Source organism: Geotrypetes seraphini, chromosome 2, assembly GCF_902459505.1.
Source record: "Geotrypetes seraphini chromosome 2, aGeoSer1.1, whole genome shotgun sequence".
NCBI classification, from domain to species: Eukaryota; Metazoa; Chordata; class Amphibia; order Gymnophiona; family Dermophiidae; genus Geotrypetes; species Geotrypetes seraphini.
In genome coordinates, this window is record NC_047085.1 from 185,907,763 (window position 1) to 185,932,674 (window position 24,912).

General features: G+C 41.8%; 1 long non-coding RNA gene across 2 annotated transcripts in view; it reads left to right on the forward strand.

Moving 5' to 3' along the window:
- Positions 1 to 24,912, forward strand: part of LOC117355646 — a 78,305-nt gene that overhangs the window by 48,331 nt on the left and 5,062 nt on the right. The window contains exon 3 of one of the 2 annotated variants that reach the window (XR_004538422.1): positions 20,035 to 20,154. The exons of the other annotated variant lie outside the window; for it this stretch is intronic. This is a non-coding gene — a long non-coding RNA (uncharacterized LOC117355646). Of the gene's footprint in view, positions 1 to 20,034; positions 20,155 to 24,912 lie in introns of those variants that run through there. 2 annotated transcript variants of the gene reach the window in all.

Here is a 24,912-nt window from a genome sequence, read left to right on the forward strand (position 1 = left end):
CTTGGATTAAAGGAAGGGGCAGAAGGAAGAAATATCAATTCCTTTTTAGAAGAAACATTACTGAAAATACTTCCTATCAAATTGAAAATGCCAATTGAAATAGAGAGAGCACACAGGATCCCAGGGAGAAAATCTCAAAATCAAGAAAAACCTAGGCCAGTAATAGTAAGATTACTGAGATTTCAACATGTATTAGAGATTTTTAAAGTTGCAAAAGAAACAAAAAAATTTGACATATAAAGATTCCAATTACTCTTTGTTCCAAATTTTGCCAAAGAGACTGTTCAGTTGAGAAAGCAAATTTTACAATTAAGACAACCATTAAAGGAAATTGGAGCTAAATATGGGTTATATTATCCAGCATTGATGAGAGTTACATATAAAGAAAAATTTCATCAATTTGAAGATCCAGAAAAACTTAAATAGTTTCTGTCATCTCAAGAAACACCTATGAATTAAAGATTATTATATTGATGGAAAATATGTTTTTGGGTTTTTTTTTTAACTTTTCATTTACTTTGATCTGAAAAAGTTTTAGAAATACAGAAATAACTTAATATTTTTGTTACTGGCTTTATTTGATATTAAAATGGTTGCTGCAACTGATTTTTAACTGTAATGGAACTACTGGAATTGGCATCATTTAGAACAGAAGAAGATTCTACTCATGAGAAGGAAAATCAGCTGATATATATATATTAATATATTCAAAGAAGCAGATTTATATATTAATATATATTCAAAGAAGCAGATATATATATTAATATATTCAAAGAAGACAAGCAGATGATGAAGGGTGGAGGGGAGGAGAAACAGAAGAGGCCTTGAAAATTCTTCATTCCGGAATGGAGCCAGGGAATTTGAGGATGAAGCTGATTTTGATGGCAGGACATGAATTTTGAAAAAAGCTTAGTTGACTATGATTTGAGGAGGGCAACATGATTCCTTAACTTAGGGGTGGGGCTGTGGTGGTAAGCATAATCTGAAGATCTACCTTTCATTCTCCACTGACAGTGAGAAACGATGGTGCACTTTGCTCCGCCTCCTACCTTCGACGCAAACATGCCAAAGACTAGGTAGAGATGGGGCTGCCTGTAAATGGCTGCAGGAGTGCACTCATTCTCTGCCCGATCAGTACACTATCCTTACAGCCTAGATAAATAACACATGATCTTCCGGTTCAAGGTCAGGCAAAAGAATCATTAAAGCGGTTCCCACCCAGCTACAGCCTGCATCAGGGAAAAGCAGTGATCTCAAATCTCTGCCCTAGTCACTCACTAACATCACCTCTTATACCACTGTGGGACGAAGCAGCACGCCAACCAAACACAGACAAACAGGGGTTGCGATGGTCAAAGAAGATTAAAGGCCCGAAGCATACCTTGCCTCAACATGAATGATAAGGTCCAAGACTGTGTAACCAAGGAGCATTTATCAGCAGGATGGAAGTGACAATCAACTGAAAAACCCGCAGTACGATGCACAAATCCACCACCAGACAGTCAGGTGGAGGCAGAAGAAGACTGTAAAGAGTGAGTGATTGCTGCGGACCCACACGATCTTAATGATCATTTTTAGTGTATCCAGCCCAAAGGCTTGTTTAGTGGCTTATCAAAAAGTTAACAATTCCAACACATTAGTTTAGTGTTTTGTGCTTCTGTTTTCTCCACCTCCCAAAAAGGTTCTGCCATGTATGCCTCAGTCATCCCCTCACTTCACCCTCAGCTGATTTATTGTCAAAATTGAATGGCACGAATGAGATAAAGTTAAGTATGCCTTATCAGTCATTTTGTTCATTTATAGGTATATGAATTTTTTTTTTTAAAAAAACCTTCTTGTTGCATTTTACTATTTCTCTGAAAATGAATGCACACTCCTAGTTTTACAGTGGTATAGTCTCATATGCAGCACCTAAATAGAAACCTCTGCCCCCAAGATCAGAATCATGAGCTTCTCTATCACAGGTTCCAATCCCAGCCCTACCAGCTCCAGTACCTATTTTATATGCTAACACATCTGTGATAGGGTAATAAGTGCAACAAGATATTTTGCCCTTGGAAGCTGCTTGATGTTGGAAATATGTTGTACGAGTATGTACCCAGGAGATGGATATGTTTGTCGCTGAAATTGATTTGCAAATCACTCTGAATGTTAAGAAGTGCTGTGTACAACTATGATGTTATAGAAACAAAATATGGAGTATAAATCTAATTATTAGTGTCTCTGTCTGATCGAGGGTGCATGGAGCACTTGATACCTTATTGTCCATCATTCCATTAGTGTGAGAGGTTTTATCAATTAAATGAATTTATCTATATAATTTAACTATTTATTTTAGGAGGTGAACATACTTCAATATATATTTATTCTTCCTATATGAATGGATAAAACTAATATATTTATGATATTTATGAAATATTTACTATTATAGAGATGATAAATTCTATTTCATGAAAAGGGGGTAATAGATTTTTAGGTATATGAAATGTTCAATTTATTTAGTTTAAAAATTAATTATTTTATAAATGAATTAAGGTGAATTCTTATTTCAATTGGTTTTTAATGGATAGGAATATTGAAATGCACATATATCTCAAAATTTAACTTAATAATCTCAAGGGGAAATTATAAAGGAAATTCTTATGTATTTAAAGAAATTTAGTTAGATTTTGTGAAAATACTGTAACATTTAATTATTCATTTGTTTTTTGAACATAATTCATGCAGATATTTATGTAATATGTTCGGATTATAGGTTTGATTGACAATTTTTCATATTAAAGGGTTTTACTTCTTGAATAGGATTATATATCTATTCTCTATTTATAAATCCTTTTAATTAACATGGGTTGATTAATTATAATAGGGTAGAGTAAGGTGCTTGGGGGAGGGTTATGGTTACCAGTCTGAATTTATGTCTTCAAGTAATCGTAAAATAAGGAGGGTAGGGTTAGAGAGAGCGAGAGAAGACACAAACAGCAGGCTGATAGAGAGAGACAGAGGACACCAGCAGAAGGCAGAGAGAGCAAAGAAAAGACACCTGCAGCAAGCAGAGAGTGAGAGAGGGCACCAATGGAAGCAGAGGGGAACCAGAAGATGAGCTTTCCAGTATTCTGCACGGACTGTCATATGTATGACTACCTCCCCTCGGGGAGACAGTCATATGTATGCGGCCGGTGTCAGGAGCTGAAAAGCTTGAAGACTGAAGTCAAGCGACTAGAGGGCAAGATACAGGAACTAGAAGGACTTTACACCATGGAGGACCCAATCAAGGCAGCTGAAGTCTTCACGAGAGAGAGACACATTGAGAAGGAAGTCAGGGAACTTGAGAAATTCATTGAGGAAGCATACAGGATGAAGGTGGAAGAGAACGAACTTCGTATGAAAGAAGAAGTTACCCCGACACCAACATGGAAGGGAGAACAAGAAACAGATGACCTCGAAGAAGACATACACAGAGGGATACTGCAGGAAGAGGAGAATTTGGCTAGTCGAGGCCCAGAAGAAGAAAGAGCGAACCACACCAAGGACATTGACCTGAGACCGGAGCGAAAATTGAAGAAGGGAAAATCGGCGATCCTAGTGGGAGACTCGATCCTGAGGCATGTGGACAGCCACATAGCAGGAGGGAGAGAGGATCGATTGGTTACCTGCCTCCCAGGAGCAAGAACCAAGGACATCGTGGACAACATTGGAAAGATCCTAGGCAGTGCGGAGACAGAAGAGACCGCAGTAATGATCCACATCGGGACGAACGATGTCAGCAGGAGAGACTATAGAAGAAGCAAGCTGATAGAACAGTTCAAGATTCTGGGAAGGAAGCTGAAGATGAGGACCCAGAAGATAGCATTTTCAGAGATCCTACCAGTACCTAGGGCAGATGTGAAAAGGCAGGAAGAACTACAATCAATAAATGCGTGGATGAGGAAATGGTGTGAGGAAGAGGGATTCCACTTCGTGAGGAACTGGACAACGTTCTGGGGCAAGAGCAAGCTTTACAGGAAAGATGGACTACACCTGAGCACGGCAGGAACTAGACTTCTAGCAAACAACGTCAGGAGAGGAATAGAACAGGCTTTAAACTAACAAGAAGGGGAAAGCCGACAGTCGACCAAGCGTCGACGATTCGGAAGAAGGTATCCTGTGAAGATACTGAGGGGAAAAAAGGCCGGGAAGAAGCAAGGGACAAATTGCAAGAGTCGACTAACCCAGAAGAGGAGGTTAGAAAGATTGTAGCAAAAGAGAAGAAAATAAAGACTGAAGCGCAGGGAATGGAAATGAAGACAACAAAACACCAGGATCTAAATTGCATATATACCAATGCAAGGAGCCTGAGAAACAAAATGGGGGAATTAGAAGCCATGGCCAATGCAGAAGACATAGACATCATTGGAATTTCTGAAACATGGTGGAATGAGGAAAACAAATGGGATACAGCACTGTCGGGGTACAAACTCTATCGCCAGGACAGATCAGGACAGAAAGGAGGTGGAGTAGCCCTATACATAAAAGAAAGCATACGATCGACAAAAATGGACACAGCAGAGACGGCCAACAAGCTAGAATCGCTATGGGTTAAAATACCAGGAAAGAAAGGGCCTGAAATAAAGATAGGCCTGTACTATCGTCCACCTGGACAAACCGGAGATATCGATGAAGAAATGGAAGCCGAGATGAAGCGAGAAAGCAAAAGCGGGAACACAGTTATTATGGGAGACTTCAACTACCCTGGGATAGACTGGAGTCTTGGAAGCTCAAAATGCGCTAGAGAGACAGAATTCCTGGAAGCTACACAGGATTGCTTCATGGAGCAGCTTTCTAGAGAACCAACGAGAGGAAATGCCACTCTGGATCTAATCCTAAATGGGTTAAGGGGACCTGCAAAGGAAGTAGAAATAGTGGGACCGTTGGGAAGCAGTGATCATAATATGATCAAGTTCAAGGTTGAAGTAGGAATACCGAAAGGGAAGAGAACCATAGCGACAACTTTAAACTTCAGGAAAGGAAACTACGAGGCAATGAGGGAAATGGTAAGAAAGAAACTTAGGAACACTTCCAAAAAATGGCAAACGGTACAACAAGCCTGGTCTTTTTTCAAGGGCATGGTGAGCGAGGCGCAAAATACATATATCCCCAGGTTCAGAAAGGGGTGCACAAAGAGTCGAACAAAAGACCCGGCATGGATAACCAAAATAGTGAAGGAAGCAATAGGCAATAAGAAAAATTCATTCAGGAAGTGGAAAAAGGACAACACTGAGGAGAATTGGAAAGAGCACAGGAAAAATCAAAAAGAATGTCACCGTGTGGTTCGAAAAGCCAAAAGAGAGTACGAAGAGAGGCTAGCTAAGGAAGCACGAAACTTCAAACCATTCTTTAAATATGTTAAAGGGAAGGAGCCGGCTAGGGAGGAGGTAGGACCGCTGGATGACGAAGACAGGAAGGGAGTTGTGAAAGAGGAGAAAGAAGTGGCAGAAAGGCTAAACATGTTTTTTTCGTCTGTATTTACAAATGAGGACACTTCAAACATACCGGAACCTGAGCAATTCTTTCATGGAAGTCAAACAGAAAAATTAACATCCATAGAAGTGAGCCTTGAAGACGTACGCAAGCAGATAGGAAAACTAAAACCTGACAAATCCCCGGGTCCGGACAGAATACATCCAAGGGTTCTGAAAGAATTAAAGGAGGAGATAGCGGAACTACTACAGCAAATTTGCAACCTGTCCCTAAAAACAGGCGTGATCCCGGAGGATTGGAAGATAGCCAACGTTACGCCCATCTTTAAAAAGGGATCAAGAGGAGACCCTGGAAATTACAGACCAGTGAGTCTGACCTCGGTTCCAGGAAAAATGGCAGAAGCTCTGATAAAAGAAAACATCGATGAACATTTCGAAAGGAACGAACTACTGATAACCAGTCAACATGGTTTCTGCAAGGGTAGATCGTGCCTAACGAACTTATTGCACTTCTTCGAGGGAGTTAACAAACAAATGGACAGAGGAGACCCCATAGACATCATATATCTAGATTTCCAAAAAGCCTTTGACAAGGTGCCCCATGAACGTCTACTCCAGAAGCTGAAGAACCATGGGGTGGAAGGAGATGTACATAGATGGATCAGAAACTGGTTGGAAGGTAGAAAGCAAAGGGTAGGAGTGAAAGGCCACTACTCTGACTGGAGGAGGGTCACGAGTGGTGTACCGCAGGGCTCGGTGCTCGGGCCACTGCTATTTAATATATTCATAAATGATCTAGAAACAGGGACAAAGTGTGAGATAATAAAATTTGCAGACGACACCAAACTTTTTAGTGGTGCTTGGACTATAGAAGACTGCGAAGAATTGCAAAGGGACTTGAACAAGCTAGGGGAATGGGCGACGAGGTGGCAGATGAAGTTCAACGTTGAGAAATGTAAAGTATTACATATGGGAAGCAGAAACTTGAGGTACAACTATACGATGGGAGGGATATTATTGAAGGAGAGTATACAGGAAAGGGACTTGGGGGGAATGGTGGACACAACAATGAAGCCGATGGCACAGTGTGCAGCGGCCGCCAAGAAAGCGAATAGAATGCTTGGTATAATCAAGAAGGGTATTGCGACCAGAACGAAAGAAGTTATTCTGCCGTTGTATCGGGCGATGGTGCGCCCGCATCTGGAGTACTGCGTCCAATTTTGGTCACCATACCTTAAGAAGGATATGGCGTTACTCGAGAGGGTCCAGAGGAGAGCGACACGTCTGATAAAAGGTATGGAAAACCTTTCATACGCTGAGAGATTGGAGAAATTGGGTCTCTTTTCTCTGGAGAAGAGGAGACTTAGAGGGGATTTGATAGAAACTTACAAGATCATAAAGGGCATAGAGAAAGTAGAGAGAGACAGATTCTTCAAACTTTCAAAAAATAAAAGAACAAGAGGGCACTCGGAAAAGATAGAAGGGGACAGATTCAAAACGAATGCTAGGAAGTTCTTCTTTACCCAACGTGTGGTGGACACCTGGAATGCGCTTCCAGAGGACGTGATAGGGCAGAGTACAGTAATGGGGTTTAAGAAAGGATTAGACAATTACCTACTGGAAAAGGGGATAGAGGGGTATAGATAGAGGATTACTGCACAGGTACTGGACCTGTTGGGCCGCCGCGAGAGCGGACTGCTGGGCACGATGGACCTCTGGTCTGACCCAGCAGAGGCACTGCTTATGTTCTTATGTTCTTATGTTAAATAGGGAGGGGTTATTGGGATCTTAGCAGTATAATATTCAATGGATTAAGGGGGGGAAGATTTGAGAAAGGATGGTTTGGGAGGGTCAGATATTATATTCCAAATATTAAATTGGGGGAAAGGATGTATGAACTTAAAAATAAAATTTCATAATGGAGTATAAACTATTTTCACTAAATGTTAATGGCTTTAACCATCCAATTCAGGGATGCCCAACACGTCGATCGCGATCGACCAGTAGCTCAGGAAGGCAACGCGAGTCGATCGCGGAGCCCATCCCGGGCTCCGTGATGGACTCGTGTTGCCGTCCTGATCTACCGGGCCGATCAGCCTTCCTCTCCAGTGTTCTCTCTAGGGCCTTTTAGCTGGGCGGTCCGCCCAGCTGTCATCTGCTGCTGTCGCCGCTGCTGAACATTTAAAAAAAAAAACAAAAAACCAACACCGGCTTGGAGATTTCAGCCCATAGCGAACTTATGCTCCGTGGCTCTAACGTGTGCGTGCCGGCTTCCCTTCTCTTCCCTCCAAAACCGGAAGTTATGTCCGGGGGAAGGGGGGAGAAGGGAAGCTGGCACGCACATGTTGAGAGACCTGAAGCAAGCTTTCGCTATAGGCTAAGGCAGGAGACAGGTTAGTGAAGCATTTGCTCTTCTTGCTGCCGGGTCCTGCCTACTTTCTGTTTCCGCGAAGGCAGGACCCGGCAGCATTTCCCCCAATAGGTCGATCGCGATCTTGGGCCAATCAGCCTTCCTCTCCCTGACGGCAGAATTGACGTTGGGGAGAGGAATGCTGGTCGTCCGAAGCAGGGAGAGCTTGGGGTTGCATCGGCTTTCGGGCCTGTTATTGGTGGTGGTTTGGGTCCTGGTCCACGATGGCAGTAGCTTGGGGGAGGGCAGGAAGAAAGAAAGAAAAAGGGCAGGCAGGGAGACAGAAGGAAAGAAGAGAACCAGAAAAAAAAGAAAGGGAGGCAGAGAGAAAGAAGGCAGGGAGAGAGGAAGGAAAAGTTGGGGGAGGGAATGAGGTCTGGAGGAGAGGAAGCATACAGGCTAAAAGAAGGGAAGAAAGATTGGATGCACAGTCAGAAGAAGAAAGTGCAACCAGATACTCATGAAATCACCAGACAAGGTAGGAAAAATGATTTTATTTTAAATTTAGTGATCAAAATGTGTCTGAATTTATATCTGCTGTCTATATTTTACACTAAGGTCCCCTTTTACTAAACCGCAATAGAGTTTTTTAGCGCATGGAGCCTATGAGCGTCGAGAGCAGCGCTGGGCATTCAGCGCAGCTCCCTGCGCTCTAAAAACTGCTATCGTGGTTTAGTGAAAAGGGAGGGGGGTATATTTGTCTATTTTTGTATGGTTGTTACTGAGGTGATAGTGCATAGAGTAATCTGCTTTGACCTCTTTGAAAAACCCTGGAATAGGAATGATAATTAACATTTTCTATGTGTACAGTGTGCGTTGTGTTTTTTTAAAATTTTATTGTTGGTAGATCATTTTGACTTGGTCATTTTAAAAGTAGCTCGCAAGCCCAAAAAGTGTGGGCACCCCTGATCCAATTAAAAGGAAGAAAGCACTTTTTTTTTTAAACAACAAAATTTAGATATATGTTATATCCAGGAGACACATCTGTCAGCTTTAGAGTCCAAGAAACTAGAAGGGGGTTGGGTAAAACATTGTTTTTTTGCCCCTGCTGTGGGAAAGAAGGCTGGTGTAGCAATTTTGGTGAATAAAAAATGCACTGCAATGTTTAAGTTGATTGCTGCTGATCCTTTAGGGAGATGGTTACATGTGGATATGCGCCTGGGAAATATTACGCTGGTGCTTTTTAATGTATATTCACCTAATTTGAATCAATTGGAATTTTTTAAATCTCTACAACAATTGATACTACTACTGGCTGCTTCTAATTTAGTTGTGGCAGGGGATTTTAACGCTGTTATGGATCCTTTATTGGATAAAAAAAACCTAGTAGACTTATGAAGTCATTAGGATTAGATAATCTGATACAAAATTGTGATTTGAAAGATAAATGGCGAATACTTCATTTTGATGATCAGGAATTTTCCTTTTGTTCCCATGTTCACAAATCTTTTTCAATAATAGATTATATAGTTGTTTCAAATCAATTTGTTCAACAGGTAACACAAGCCTCCATAGATCCAATTATTTTGTCTGATCATGGGGATGTGTGGATTGAATTTAAAATAGTTGATCAAGATAATAGTAGATCTGTATGGAGATTTGATAATACACTGCTTGCGGAACCGACTTTTATTGAGGAAGTTCAATCAAAAATAAATGATTATTTCCAATTTAACAATACAGAAGATATCTCCATGGAAACTTTATGGGATGCTTTCAAGGCAACCATAAGAGGTCAAATTATTTCATTTTCGGCATTTATTAAGAAACAAGTTAAAAGACAATTTTCCAGTTTGGAACAAGACATTAAGTTATTAGAATCAAAATTGGTTGATAAATGGGAATACTCTACATTACAGGTTCTCTTAAAAATAAAAGGTAAATATAATGAGATTTCTTCTAAATTGATAAGGAAAGACTTATTTTCTCAACAAGCTTTGTATTATGGAAATTCAAATAAGGCAGGAAGATTATTGGCAAATTATCTAAAAGCAAAAAAACAAAAATAATAGCAGTAAATGATGAGAAAGATAATACCTATTCTCAAATAGGACCGATTTTAAAACAATTTTTAAAGTTTTATAAAGTCCTGTATTCTTCTGAGCCTTATTAGATAAAGAAAAGGATGGTTTAGAATTTTTAAAATTAATTAAGGGACCTAAAATTCCTGAGCATATAAAAGAAAGTTTAGAAAAGCCAATATCACTAAAAGATTGCAAACAGCGTTGAAATCCCTTAGAGTTGGATCCGGTCCAGGTGGAGATGGTTTCACAGTAGAGTTTTATAAATCATTTCAAAATACCCTATTACCATATTTGTTAAATTTATATCAGGTTCAACTAACTAAAGATTGCATTACAGGTACTATGGCAGAATCATTAACTATAGTTTAACCAAAGCCAAATAAAGAACCAACATTGGTTTCAAACTACAGGCCCATTTCTTTAATCAATGTAGATGGAAAACTTTTAGCTAAGACTTTGGCTTTGTGCTTGGCCTGAACGTGAACTCGCAAGCCTTGAGCATGCTCAGATGCTCAAGGCCCAGCAGAAGAGGAGGCCGATCTTCGGGCACCAGCACCAAGCACAGGACATGCCGGTGCTGGTGCCCAGATGAGGGTAAGAAGCGGCAAGGGGGTGCCAGATCATTGCGGGGGGGGGGTGCCCAATCACGTTGGGAGGGTGCCGGATCATGGCGGGGGGGGTGCCCAATCGCGTCAGGGGGGGTGCCAGATCGCGTCGGAGGGGGTGTCGGATCGCGGGGGGAGGGTGCCGGATCGCGGGGGAGAGGGTGCCGGATTGTGGGGGGGGGGGCGCTTGTAAATCGAGCCATGCTCGGTTTCTGAGGCACCGATTTTGCAAATGTTTTGCTCATCTTGCAAAACACTCGCAAACCGGTGCACTCGTAAACCGAGGTACCACTGTATTTGGATAAAAAAATATGCTGGAAGACACAATGGAAGTGAATGAAAATTTTTTATTACAGAATATAACAGAAATGTGTAAGCAATGGAATCCTTTACATCTTTCCTGGAAGAGGAGAGTCCAAACTATTAAAATGATGATTTTCCTGTGGTTTGTTATCAAATGGGTATGTTGCCGGTTTTTTTATATGTAAGTAATTTAACACCTATTCCAATTCACAAATCAACAAAACAAACTACATGGCTAAACTCCAAGATTCAAATTGGCGGATTTAAAGTCATCTGGAAGTATTGGATGATTGCAGGAATACGTGTATTAGAAGATGTTATTTCTAATGGTAAGCTGCTTGATTTTTCACAGTTGCAACATAAATATGGCCTCAATAAATCACAAAGTTTTAGATGGATGCAACTGAAGCAGGCCATTCAGGTGGGGTTCCCTAAGTGGAAAAATCTTAATAATCAATATAGTTTGAAGTTCTTATGTTTTCAGGTGGACTTCCTGGGACACTAGGCCGCCCAATGGTATAAATTGACAGCTGGATTTATTAAGAAGAAACCAAAGACTGGTCTGAGGGACATTTAGGCCGGGAGAGGTGTTCTATACAGAATCGGGCCTACACTAACCCCGATTCTGTAACCGGCGCCCATGTTACAGATGCCGGTTAGAGAATCGGGTTAGAGTAGAGGCGGCCGCTACACTTATCGCGGCAAGGGTTAAGTATAGCGACTGCCAGTCCGATCGCCGGCAGGAGGGTGCTGAACCCCTCCTGTCGGAAACAGCACCTGCCCCCCAAAACTGTAGATCGCCGTCAGGAGCATGCTGAACCCCTCCTGCCGGAACCCCCCCAGACTCTCAATCGCCGGCAGGAGGGTGCTGAACCCCTCCTGCTGGAAAGCCGCCCCTGCCCCCCGAAACTGTAGATCGCCGGCAGGAGAGTGTCAAACCTCTTCTGCTGGAACCCCCCAAACTCACAATCGCCGTCAGGAGGGTGCTGAACCACTCCTGCTGGAACCCCCCAAACTCCCAATCGCCGGCAGGAGGGTGCCCAACCTCTCCTGCTGGAACACCCCCCCCAAACTCCCATTTGCCTTAGGCATAGCAGGGCCGCCCATACCCACTAACCTTAAGGTGTGATTGGCCCAGTTTTGGGGGGCAGAGGCGGCTTTCCGGTGGGAGGGGTTCAGCACCCTCCTGCCGACGATTGGGAGTTTGGGGGGTGTTCCGGCAGGAGGGGTTCAGCACCCTCCTGCCGGTGATTGGACAGGCGGCTGCGGCCGCCATACTTATTGCGGCAGGGAGATCCCTTGCCACGATAAGTATAGCGGCCGCGTCTACTTACAATGTAGGCCAGCATTTTGCTGGCCTACATTTTAAGCATCTCTTCCTCTACTAGGGAAACGCGTAGGGCTGCCTAGGTTTGCCTAAGGCCCTTAGGTGGGCTTAGGCATCTTGCAGGCCTCCCTAGGCTCCCAGAGGCACCTTCAATATAGGCGGCCTGCCTGGGGAGCATTTTTTTAAAAAAGCGTGCATCCTGATTGGCTGATTAGACAGCTGTAGGACTCCTACAGCTGCTTAAAATCGGGACGGCACTTTGCAGAATCAGGGTCTTAGAACACTGAGATTAAGCATCAAATTACTGCATCTCAATGGCCACGAATTTGGACTTGGAGGATGAGATGTACAGTGTCTGCATCTATGAGACAAACTTGTTTTTTTTGTTGCATAGAACATTATGGGCCCCTGTTCGGTTACAAAAGTTGGATAGTTCTAAGTCTAATAGATGTTGGCATTGTCATCTTGAAGCAGGGACTTTAGACCATTTATTGTTCTATTGTCCATTTATTATGGCTTTTTGGAAATCAATTTGGGGCCAAATTAATTGTTTATTAGAAAACCCGGTGGCATTGACCTATGATACTATATTATTTGGCATATCAATGAGAGCAAAGAGTCAGATATCTTCGAATAATAATAAGCTTTTGCTTATAATGATAAGGGTTGTCATACAAAAAATTACTTGTAACTGGAAGAACTGGAGTAGACGGAATTATAATTTTTGGTGGAACTCATTGTGTCATATATATAAAATGGAAAGAGTAATAACTACACAGCAGGGGTATTTAAGAAAATTTCAAGATGTATGGGAGCCGTTAACAAAATATTGTAATGAATAGATGCCATTTTTTCCCTTAAATTTATAAGTTCAATATTCAGGGTGGGGGAGGGATAATTTTTAGTATATCATATAAAAATATTTGTTATGAAAGGGTGGGAAGGGAGGGAGTTAAGGTTATATGATTTGTATTATTGCTGAATATTAAGTGATTTATTCAATGTTAAAATGTTTTAACTTACTGTCACACTTATTGTAAGTTTGAAAATGAATAAAGATTAAAAAAAAGAAAAGAAAATGTTATTAAAGTCCTATGGAAAGCCCTGCAAGCCCTGTGACCATCAATTCAGAGATGTACCAATCCATACAAAATCAGTATACATTCACTAATATCCCTTCCATCTAGTGACAAGAGGATTGTCTCTATGGGCCTGGCTAATGACCCAATTACAGGAGCCAACGGAAGAGAAGTATAAACTTTTGACATTTAAAAATCACACTTCAGGTGTAAGGATAGGATAGGTCAGGGGGAACTGCTGTACTCCCCAAGCAAAACCAAAGACATATCCACCCATGGCCTGTTGCATGCTCCGCAATGTAGCTCTTCAATCACAGGATGGCTAACTCAGAGCAACCAGAGCTACCAAGCACTGAATGCAATGAGAAAGAGACCTTATACCCCCACAGGCAACCATGGGACCTGACACTCCCACAGGCACACCAGCATGTACTGGCTGCAAAAAAAATAAACTAATTCAGACATACTTCTTGTAAGTGAACATAAGAATAGCCTTACTGGGTCAGACCAATGGTCCATCATGCCCAGTAGCCCGTTCTCACAATGGTCAATCCAGGTCACTAGTACCTGGCCAAAACCCAGAGAGTAACAACATTCCATGCTATGGATCCATGGCAAACAGAGGCTTCCCCCATGTCTTAATAACAGACTATGGACTTTTCCTTCAGGAATTTGTCCAAATCTTTCTTAAAATCAGCTACACTATCTGCTTTTATCACAACCTCTGGCAATGCGTTCCTGAGCTTAACTATTCTTTGAGTGAAAAAATATTTCCTCCTATTGGCTTTAAAAGTATTTCCCTGCAATTTCGAGTGTCCCTTAGTCTTTGTAATTTTTGACAGAGTGAAAAATTGATTCACTTGTACCCGTTCTACTCCACTCAGGATTTTGTAGATTTCAATCATATCTCCCCTCAGCCTTCTCTTTTCCAAGCTAAAGAGCCTTGACCTTTTTAGTCTTTCCTCATACGAGAGGAGTTCCATCCCCTTTATCATCTTGGTCGCTCTTCTTTGAACCTTTTCTAGTGCCGCTATATATTTTTTGAGATGAGGAGATCAGAATTGAATGCAATACTCCAGGTGAGGTCGCACCATGGAACGATGCAGAGGCATTATAATATCTTTAGTCTTGTTAACCATCCTTTTTTAAATAATTCCTAGCATCTTTGTTTTTTTGGCCGCCGCTAAACCTTGGGCGGAAGGTTTCATTGTATTGTCTACAATGACACCTAGATCCCTTTCTTGGGCGCTAACATATGTTAATACAAGTTACCCAACGTATAGCTTCTCCTCCACCCATGTGTCTCAGTGTGCCAATGTATTCAAGGTGTCTCTAATAAGAAATAGTTATCTTGGATGTGCATAACTGTGAAAAGAGTTGGAGATGCTCCCATGATCCCAACTTTAACATGCCCTGTGTGTACTGGCATAATGAAATCCCTCCCATTCCCTATGGGATGAGTGAATTTTGGGAAAGGTGGGTGCAGCACATACTGTACCACAGAATACACTGCAAGACTGAGGGCTGCCCTTCAGAGGCTGGTCCTCATTGTTCTACCCCAAAGGCCTGCCTGGTGTCTCCATGGAAGTCAAGGAAGATCAGGTATTTTTGTATTACACCACTAGGGTCAGGCTCCTGGCTAAAACGAAGTAGACAAAAAGGACTGGGGAGTGCACAGGAACAGAAGTGTCTTACAAGGGTTTCCCGGGTGTTCTCAGGTGCTCAGCCAGCCGAGGGAGTAAAGTAGCCAGTTTTAATTATACCTATTCTCTCTTTCAATATAGCTTGCAGACCCTGAACGTCCTCTCAGAGACCACTGACCTTTGCTCTGCTCAGCCTGGCGGCTATGTCTAATAACAAAAACTATATAAATTAATTTTAAATCAGACAGTGCTCAGAAAACGGCTACTTAGTAGCTAATAAGTGTTCTTTTTTCAACAAATGTGAAAAGCATCACATTTTTCCAGAAAAGAATCCATTCTCAGTTCACAGTTCACAGATCTCAAAGAATTGGGAAGGAAAGAAAAAAAATGCACTTATCTGTTCTAATTATTATCTTGCACTTCAAATCCAGTCCTCTTCAATGAACAAATAATTAACTGTGATGTCTTCCAGGGGTGCTTTCTTAATCTTCAAAAGTCCATAATTCCTTCACCTTTGTGCAACCAGAGTTAAAAAAAAAAAAGACTGGGATCCCGGTTTTGCCTTGTCCAACCTCATCAGGGGAAATTAGAACACAACAAAAAATTTTAAACAAAAATTATTCAATACAATCTCATAATTCTTCTCAAATATATTTTCATGGCTCACTAGAGGGAGGGTGGAAGGAATTCTCTCTAGTGAGCCATGAAAATATATTTTAGAAGAAGTAGGTGTGGTTAGGGACAGAGAATAGGCATGGTTGACATCACTAGTCATGCAAGATAGGCCTAATATACCGGCACCTACCTCAATGATGCTTAGTGATGCATAAGGACACTTAGGCACTACTAGCCAAGATTCTATAAGGGATGCCTAGCGGTTGATTGACAACCGCATGGACCAATGCCTAAAAGTTAGGCGTGGTTAGGTGCCATTTGTAGAATCAGGCCCTATATATTTTTAAATTGGTTCTGATTGTTAGAACACAAAATATATGACTTTTAGTAGGGCTGCATTTCAATTAAAATTGTAATTGTGCAATTAAAGATATGTTATTTGTGTGCTTTTCCCCACTAAAGCTCTTTTGACTCTGGGCAAGTCACTTAACCCTCCATTGCTTAAAGGCACAAGGAGCTGCAGTGGGAACAAAAATAAGTAAATAACATGCCTCTAATTGCATGATTAATCACCCAATTTATTGTGATTAGAGATTTTAATCAAAATGCAGCCCTAAATAAATTAAAGACTAAAAAGTAATGAAAAGAAATGCAAAATACAAATTGACAAATTACAAATTAAAGAATCTAATACAGCATGCAGAATAGCTATAAACAGCCTCACAATTTTCAGAGCCTTGTTCAGAAATGCAGCCCTGCTTTTTAGCACACAAGATAGATTTAATAATCTCTATTGTCCTGGAGAGAGAAAACAATCCTTCTTATGTTAATGAAACAACAGCTCATATCTGTCAGCAAATCCCATTACATTTATTCTATATGACTCTGGTTTGGAGTCGTTCATAGATCGCAAAGATATTACTGAATAAGACTTCAGGAAGCCAGGCATAATAATATTCTGTAAATTGTGATCAAACTCTGATGCGGTGGTGGCAGTTAATGGATTAACTGGCTGTCACTGTGAAATGCATTCATTTCTCCTTATCATTCAGGGAGCAGGCTTCTTGTCGCTCTTTGCCCAGCGCATGATGCAGACCTAGGGACATGCTTCTCTCTAAGGCAGGCATCAGCCGAGGATTCCGTTTATCATTAATAAAATTCTCTTCATGATTTCTGACCTTTCCTATCTCATACCTCTGTAACCTCAATCAGCTTGTGCCATTGACCCCTGTCTATGTATTTTCTTTTCTTTCTTTTTTTTTTTTTTTGTATTGGGGGTGGGATGGGACCAAATAAGTGTCTAGGATAAAATGTTGCTGCTAAAAGCTCTTGCTCTGGGAAAGAGACAAGGTGTTCAATATAATCTTCATTCAATTTTTCCTCAAACACATTTGAAATGCATTCCACTTGAATTTCAAAGGCATTTGAACCAGTACATTTGAAACTCCAAATGAATGAATTTCAAATTCATTTCAGAGAAAGTTAAATGGGGACTCTGACAGCCTACGCAGAGAGTATGGCTGTATCTTGCTACCTATACTATTCTCATTATGTGTATTTCATGAATTAAAGAGCTAAACCAGCCTAACATCCAAAAGGAAGGCTTCCATTTCTTGAATTCCAACTCTTTATTACAAATAAGTAAATAAACCCTCTTTTACTAAGCCACGGTAGAAGTTTCTACCGTGGCCCAGAGCGCTAAATGCTCCAACGCTGCTCCGACCCTCATAGAATTTTATTTATTTATTTAAAAACTTATATACCGCATAAAAAATATGCGGTTTACAAAATTACATGCATGCATATTAAAAATGCTAAAACAAGTTTCGGTAGAACAAACACAATAAAACGTTAACTAACAGTATCATTATTAAAACCTTTTTCAAATTCATCCAACAAGGTGGAAAGACAAAATCCCATAAAAACATTTACAGGACGGTAAGGCTTCAGCAGCAAATAGCATTAGCACATGAAGGCATTAACAAATAATTGTGTTTTCAACATTTTCTTAAAATTCAGTCTCCCATCACAAAATCGCAGATCACCAGCCAGCGCATTCCAAAGCTAGGCACCTGCTACAGACAGCAATTTTGCCCCAATCTTAACATGAAAGACTAACAGCCTCTTTTACAAAGCTGCTCTAGTGGCTGCGCTGTGCTAACGGCCCCAAAGCACATAGAAATTTAAAGGGCTTCAGGGCTGTTGCCGCGCGGTAGCTGCTAGTGCGGTTTTGTAAAAGAGGCCATAACATCTTACCCTCCAAATTCAATTTCATATCATTTTCAGATCTCAAACATTTTCTGGGCTGACAGATTTCAAAAACTCCTTTAGTGCATGTGAGCATTTAGCGCTTTGGACCCTGGTAGAAAACTCTTCCACGGCTTAGTAAAAGAGGGCCCAAGTAATTAACTAAATGAAGGTATTGAAACAAGAGTTTTGCACAGAAGGATAAATCTTTGAAACCAAATGTTGATCAACTGGCTACCAACTTGCCAAACTGAAGGGGTGGATGCTGAGTGGCTGGACAAATGGATTCTGAATTATGGCAGAGATGCATGTTGAGTTTGTGGCACATTATAATTGAAATTATAAAATTGCAAAACCAACAGAAAAATTCAAATTGAGAGTTATTTATTTAAAGTTCTTTAAGCTATTTATGGGTAATTGTAGCAATGGTGAAACTAAAATAGAATAGAACTGCTAATCAATGCGATGGATGTGCTTATTTTTGAGAACAAATTAACTCAAAATGCATCTCAATAGTTGACAAACAAACACGCATTTCATCATCCACCATCTGCAGTAATTCTCTTTTCTTATTTAATTTCTGTCAGAGCTGAAAATCCAAGTTCGCAAAGATAAGACGATCCAAACAATTCACGCAAATAGGAATAGATTACTGCTTATAATGACAGGAGTTGCTATGCAGCTTATTATGAAAAACTGGAAAAAATGGGATAGGATAAATTATAATTTTTGGTGGGAAACTTGTGCCAGTTTTATAAGTTTAAGAGAATAAACTCAATGCAATTGGGCCACTATAATATACAGTGGAACCTTGGTTTACGAGCATAATTCATTCCAGAAGTATGCTCGTAAACCAAATTGCTCGTACATCAAAGTGAGTTTTCCCATAGGAAGTAAGGGAAACTTGCTTTGATTTGTTCCACCTCCTTCTCCCTCCCCCCCCCCCCCAAAGCTACCGGCACTGCTCCATTCCCCCCCTTTGAGGCCACCGGCGCTGCTCCATCCCCCCCCCCCCGCGATCTGACATCCCATCCTGCGAACCGGCATCGCTCCCCTCCCCCCGCTATCCTACATCCCCCCCCGAGCACCGAAATAACATCCCTTACACAGATTTGGCACCGGCACCAGCACCAACGCAGAAGACATGCCGGTGCCGGTGCCTGAAGATCCTCCCTCTTGGCTGTGCTGGGCTGGGTGATGTGTCAGAGATCCTCCCTCTTGCCTGTGCTGGGCTGGACTGGGCCTTGAGCATTTGTGCATGCTCAAGGCCTTCTGGACTCACACTCTCCGAGATTCTCAGATTCTCAGAATCTCGAAGAGAGCGAGACCAAAAGGCCTTGAGCATATGCAAATGCTCAAGGCGCAGTCCAGCCCAGCACAGGCAAGAGGGAGGATCTTCGGGCACCGGCATGTCCTGTGCATTAGTGCTGGTGCCGGTGCCAAATCGGGATAAGGGATGTTATTTCGGTGCTCATGGGGGGATGCTGGATTGCTGGGGGGGGGGGGTGCCGGATCGCAGGGTGTGGCACTCGTAAATCGAGTCAAACTCGGTTTCCGAGACACCGATTTTGCGAATGTTTTGCTCGTCTTGCAAAACACTTGCAAACCGGTGCACTCATAAACCGAGGTTTGACTGTATTTAATGAGACCTGGAGTCCATTGGCGAAGTATTGCAAGAATTGATCATTATTATCACTCTTTGATTTCTGAATGAGTGTCATAGACATCCAGAATGGGTGGGAGGGAGGGGGGTGAAATGTATTTTATCTTATTATTATTTGATTGCTATTAGTGCTGTCTATTGTATCACTTATTTATAATTGGTTACACTTTGTATTGGTTGTTTAAAAATGAATAAAGAATTAGGAAAAAAAAAAAAAAAAAAAGAAGATCCAAACAGTAACAAAGCCCTGATTGGTTTGCTGCTCAAGTTAGGATAACTACTGCATAAAAAATAAAAATAAAACAAATTGCTTGCTGTTAGTTTTCAAGAACCAATTAAGTCACAGTCTGGTAGTGCTATAGAAATAATGAATAGTACTAATAGTAGTAGAATGATGCTTGTCTGGGCGGTTGTACCCTTACACATGCAGACACTCATAGCATTAACAAACTCTTGCGTATACAATGTATCTGTCATCTATTCTAGTATATACTTATCAAGGGAATATCGCATGGCATACCTGGAATCTCCTCAGGGCACACCACTTTGCCATGGCACACAGTTTGAGAGACACTGGATTAGACTGATGTTGGGCTTCAACGAGAGAAAGATGCTGGACATTCATCTGTTGAAAGGAGGATTTTTTTTTTTTTTTTTCCCAGAGGATGGAAGGGGAAAGAGAAAGAGAGAGTCCGTGGACTGCTTGCATTTTTACCCCAAGATGAACATTTCTGCTTTACAGAGAGAGGGTGCAAGGAATATCCATAAGACTAGGAGGCTGAGAAAATGACCAATGTGGTCAGAGCATGCACCTTAGATTGAAGCCTGAACTTGGAAGATCTCCCAAAGATGGAAGAAAATGGGTCACATGCATGGATTGACCTAGGAAAATAGACTGCCCCATCTTGAGCTGGCAGCAATGAGTATGTTTCTAAACATTGACCGCTGCTGGTAAAATGTGACCATCTCTGGGAACAGGTGACAAAATGTTGAAAATGGTCAGTTAATTATCTCATGGGTCCATAAGCAGCCTGCAAATGTTATATGTTTGAACTTCTGTAACTTCTTTTTTTTTTTGGGGGGGGGATCACTTAAAAGGATGGGATTTGGACTGTTGCAAATTGTTTGCTCTAACATAATTCATTAAAACCTCTTTTTTGTTTGTTTGTTTGTTTTTTTCTGGTAACTTGGATCACCTTTTCACCAGCTGGTCAACCCAGTGTGGTTTTGGTAGGCAGGATCCTCTCCCACCTATTTACAGCAGCTGAATATCGACCCTAAAGATTCCAAGTTCTAACATGAAGTTATAGCTAGCTTTGGTTAATGTGCTGCAGCTACAAATACAAAACACATGTAAACATACATATAGGGTTCCTTTTACTAAGGTGCACTAGCGGTCTTAGAGCCTCCATAGAGCTTGCATTAGTATTTCCCGTGTAGTGTGGGGTTTGCGCGTGCTAATCTTCAGCATGCACTAAAAATGCTAGCGCAACCTAGTAAAAGGAGCTCATAGATAGGGTTACCAGACTTGCGGATTTCCCTGGACATGTTCTCCTTTTGAGGACATGTTGGGTGGTCCGGACATCTTTTCAGAACCTGGTACTTTGTCTGGGTTTTGAAAAGCCTCCTCAATTTGCATCGGGCATGGAAGAAGTCCGGGTTGGGGCTATGGCGGAACTGGAGGCGGGATTAGGGCGTTACAGGGCAGGGATGAGCGGAACTGGACGGGTCTGGGGGCAGGTCTAGGGGTCTGAATTTTCCGATGGAAAAATCTGGCAACCCTACACATAGAACTGGAGTAGCAGAACATTATTTGGGCGATTCTTTAACTGGGTATCTCAGTTTAGGGCCCCAAGCTCAAATGGTACATAACTATTTTATAATGGGACCTGAGGGCCTAGGTTTTATTCCACTTGCATAAACTGATATCAGTACATCTAAAATTTAAGTGCTTGCAGTTATACTAGTCATAATGCTGGAATAAATGCAGACACTAAAATGCTGCAGGGAAGACCCCTTGCAAATACACAGCATTGCCCCTGTAGCAGAGTCCAGTCCAGACCTTTCTGGAGCCCTGCACACATGGAAGGTACAAGGAAAAGCTTTTATTTGCTCTCTCACAGGCTTAGGGGGTAATAGTTTTTTATTCAAATAAACAGTCCTAGCCAAACCAATGAACACATTCCACAGTTCTCAAAATAATAAGTTAGGCTTACCTCACAATGTCAGCTCCTTCAAACAGTCCTTTCCAGACTTAACTTCCCATGGTTCCTCTTAACACATGGCTAGGGAAGTAATTCAATTCTGAGCCTTCTCTGCTAACGGAAGCCTCTCAGGGAACTCTCCTGGAGGGCGTTTCTTGAGGCTTGTATCAGCCTCTAGATTTGGAAGCCTCCTCTCACTCTGGGACCCCCCCTCCAATGATTCTCCTCTGTGGCAGATAAACACCTCCCTGTTGAACCCTGCCCCCTGACTCAGCAGGGTTACCTTGTTAAGGTAGCTGAGCACTGAGCTATAAAGCCCAGTGCAGTCTGTGACATGTAGTCCGCTCAGTCTCGGGCTGGCAGCCCCTGCTGTATAGAGGTGGAATTGTAGCATTAGCAGAAGATAACCCCTTACTCTTTTACAGCCCCACACGGCAACCACATTGAAGCCCAAATGGATTTAAAGGGCTTTAATGTGATTACCATGCCAGACCGCACCAATCGCCTTAGTAAAAGGGGGCCTATATAAGCTAGGTATAAGGTATTTGCAGAATAGCTGTTAGGTGCTCTTATAGGGGTATGTGTGCACATATATGCTTAAGTGTCAGTATTCTAAACATTTGAGGGGTAATATTTAATATAGTGCAATACAACAATACTTATATACCATTAACACCATCAAGTTCACAGCGGTTTACAACAAAAATACCAACAACAATATTATTGGATTTAGAAGTCAGTATAGATTAATATGGTCCATCACAAAGCCTTAAAAAAAAAAAAAAATTGGCACAACAATAGGAAAGCATGAGTCAGACATCTTCCAATATTTAGGAGCCTGATAAGTAAGAAGCTTATCATAGATTGAAGATCTCTTCATGCCTTTGACAGAGGGATATGCTAAAAGACTATCATTATACTGTCTTTTATTCTTATCAGGCATAGTAAAGTTTAGATGAAGTATCAAATATTCAGGACATTTCAATCTTATTGAAAATACAACCAAATTTAAACAAAACTCTCAATTCCACTGGTAGCCAGTGTAATCTTATATAGGGAAATCCTATCGTATTTACCTAAAAAGAAAATTAGGCCCTCTTCTATCAAACTGCGAAAGCAGTTTTTAGCGTGGGGGAGCCACACTGAATTGTCCGTGCCGCTCCTGATGCCCATAGGAACTCAATGATCATCGGGAGCAGCGCAGGCCATTCAGCTCGGCTCCCCACACTAAAAACGTATGTTCCAAATTTTGACTAAAATTAAGTCATATATTCCCCCCCTCCTTTTTTTTACAAAGCCATGCTAACGGCTGCCGCTGTGGTAACTGCCCCAAAGCCCGCAGGGATTTAAAGGGTTTCGGGGCTTTTGTCATTCAGCTTTGTAAAAGAGGGGGGTTAGAATCCTAACTTAGGAGCATAAATTTAGCAGTTCAGCATTTTTTAAAATTTTGGCCCCCTAGGGCCTGATTCTTCAAAGGTTGCCAAAAGATAGGCACTGGCAGGCACTTAGATCACCTACCAGCACATAACTTAAGTGTTTTAATTGTATTTAAATGGCATGATAATTGGTCTTGCTATTAAAAACTAATTAAAAACACATTAAAAAAAAAAAGAGACCACTAGGCACCCACCAGGACGGTGCCTGAGTCATAAGAACATAAGAAGTTGCCTCCGCTGAGGCAGACCAGAGGTCCATCTTGCTCAGCGGTCCGCTCCCGCGGCAGCCCATCAGGCCTATTGCCTGAAACAGTGGTCCCTAACTAATTTTGTAATTTACCTCTAATCCTTTAATCCTATCCCTATAACCTACCTCTACTCCTATCTGTACCCCTCAATCCCTTTGTCCTCCAGGTACCTATCCAAACCTTCTTTGAATCCCTGTAGCGTGCTCCTGCTTATCACATCCTCTGGTAGCGCGTTCCATGTATCCACCACCCTCTGGGTGAAAAAGAACTTCCTGGCATTTGTTCCTAATGATGTCAAAGCCCGGAATTGGGCATGTTTAGGGGGGGTGTCGTCGTCAGACTTTGGTGTCACTAGGCGCTGCTGGCTGTGATTTTACAAGGACCCTAGGCTCTGGAAATATAAGCTTGTAAAACTCTGACCTACATTCCCAGTGCCTGTTGACCCGTCAAAAACACACCGGACTTTGGTGCGCCGACAAAGGTGCACTAACAATTGCGCACAGCATGTATGTGTGCCGCCGGACCCACCTCTTTAAAACCATACCATTAGCACTGTAAGGGGGGTGTGGGGGGGAACCCCCCAACTACATGTGCAAGTCCTCGTGCTCCCATTGGGGGGTGGGTTGGGGGGAACCCCCCATCCCTGAGTATACTGAAAAACTGTCAACCACCGAAAACTGAAAGGAAAACGGAAGTTTCAGTGTACACGCAACTGACACTATTCTATAAATTTAGCACATAAAGGGGGGGAATTTATTAAGGGATACTAATGACTAGTATGCACTAAATGCTAAGACACACATTATATTCTTATAAGTGCTTTGCATTTAGGCCCTGATTCTATAAAAGACACCCATAGGAACTTACATGGGAATTGCACTTGGGGGTGCATTGTGGGGCCTTTCTTGGCTCCTTCTTTCCCAGATTTGGTGGTGTCACCAATGGGGGAGATCCTGAAGAAGCCTGGAAAGTTTTGTTTGATTCATAACTTGTCCTGCCCATTGGGCAGGAGTGTCAAATCCTTCATTGATCCTTGGCTTTGCATATTCAATATGTGTCTTTTGATGAGTCAGTGGACTTACTGCATTCATTCGACTATGAGGCACTGTTGGCTAAGGCGAATATTGAGTCAGCTTTTCACCTTTAGCCTGTACATCTGGATTCCATCTGCTTGGATTCCATTTTGATGGGGCTTATTTTTTCAATAAGTGCCTGCTGATCAGTGACAAGGGTAGGACATGCCCGGGGCAGTGGTGCACCCTCCTCCCCTGCCCTCCTCTCTGCCCCCTGCTCCTACTGAACCCCACATGCCACACTCGCACCTTCCTTTCCCACCCCATACCTCTTTAAATCATTGCCAGTGCAAACAGCTTCTCTGGCCTGTTGCTCACATCAGTATTGGTTTTCCTTCCAATGTCACCTACCTTGTTTAATATCTATGTTGCCCCTTTGGCCGATTTATTAAAAAGTCTAAATGTAATATTTTACATTTATGCTGATGACATTACAATACCGATACCAGTCATTTCTCTTACCACGAAAATAAAAAAATCAGATCACCTTTATCTTTAATCGGATTAAACAATGGACTATTGAATTTAAGTTGAAATCAAATACCAAAAAAGCTAGATTTTAGATAAAATAATGGATAA